Genomic DNA, 1,513 nt, shown 5'->3' on the forward strand with positions numbered 1-1,513 from the left:
TCTTTTTGTAGGATATGAACCTCTTCTACAGTCACAAAAGTTACAAAAGTCATATGCCTTAAAATCATAAACCTTTGCTTATAAACGTCTCCTTTTTGTTATATATATTGTTAATTATCATGTAACCAAAAAAAATGATTGTTACTAGTTTACCAAAAAAAAAATTGTAAATTAATATTGACTAAATGATTTGATTGTTACTAGTTTCATCAGCAATTCTGCGAAGTTATTTAATGAGAAGTACATATTCTGAAAAGTTGATTTGGAATGAAAGCAGATTTCCATTTAATGTTTGGCTCTTAGTTCTTGATAATTCTTTCATGCGAAAGAAGATAAATGATGATAAATTGATTATACTGATCACAAAGCCTTAAATTAGAGAAAGATTGTAGCGAAATTATTATCTCTCTGAAATCATAGTACGATTCCTGATAGAAGTCTTTAAAAAGAGAAAACTAGAAAAAGTAAATTGGAAATTATATTAATCATGAGATAATATGAATTACATGAAGGCATATATACCGAATCAGAAGAACAAACTAATGTAGTAATTAGTATAACTAACATTTAAATAAACGATTGATGCTAACATCCTATTTTAACATAAGTGACCTTTCATCAGAAGCTGTTGTAACATGATCTTCATTAAGAAAATGTTGTACAATGTATCGCTACTTCAATAATTTTCAATACGATGCTGCCTGCATATTGAAACAAGTCACGTTCTAATTAATGCACTTAACATTAACCATCAAAACTCAGGCCTAAGAAAAATTGGCTAAAAAGAATGACATAATAAAAAACAGCAAAGTACCTTTATTTTGTTTTTTTAAAGAGAGACCGATACATCTGGATCTGGACGGTCATTTTCTCTGCTTTAAAATCCGAAGGACTGGAAGAAGAATGATTCCCAGTTTTCTCCAGATCTCATCAGACAAAGTACTTGGCATCTTAATTTTCTCAATCCTTCTAGCTTATACAAAATTTGAATATGATGATTCCACTAACCTAATGGGAAAAGGATTTGGAAATGCAAGTGACCGACCGATTAATCAAGGAAATTACACTTGTTGATGAAAAATATAATATAAGAAATAAAATCATTTGCTGACAATATTTCAAGAGGTGGAGATAAATTAAAAATAAATGAACGAATGAATAAAGGTTATGGAAAATGATCATAACTGAGTAACAAATGAAAAAGCAGGTTATATAGGTATTTATATGTGTAGTTAAACAAACAAACAAACTCATGACAGCATAAATTTGAGAATTAAGAGAAAGGCTGATGAGCAGCCGGAGCTATTTCAAAACCCTACTAATTAGAGAGAATATGAGAAAGCTTAGGGTTGTGCATTTCCCATGACTTGCATGCTATGAAGCATCGATACTTCAAAATGGATGACATATCGTATCCCTGCGTATCCTGCACCGATATCTGCCCGATACTTTTCGATATCAGGAGAGTATCCGAAGATTAAATATTATTTTTTAAAAAATAATTATCTGATAC

The 1,513-nt window shown here is 30.3% G+C and overlaps 1 long non-coding RNA gene across 1 annotated transcript; it reads right to left on the minus strand.

Annotated features, from left to right (window-relative positions):
* Window positions 1-456: 456 nt before the first annotated feature.
* Window positions 457-1,097, minus strand: LOC146915334 (uncharacterized). Its single transcript, XR_015013313.1, has 2 exons — window positions 815-1,097; window positions 457-701 (listed from the first exon to the last, which is right to left on the minus strand). It is a non-coding gene; the product is annotated as an uncharacterized LOC146915334 (long non-coding RNA).
* Window positions 1,098-1,513: the final 416 nt, after the last annotated feature.

The sequence above is a fragment of the Medicago sativa genome, chromosome 6 (genome assembly GCF_051527215.1).
Source record: "Medicago sativa cultivar Bolivia chromosome 6, Bolivia_mono, whole genome shotgun sequence".
NCBI lineage: Eukaryota > Viridiplantae > Streptophyta > Magnoliopsida > Fabales > Fabaceae > Medicago > Medicago sativa.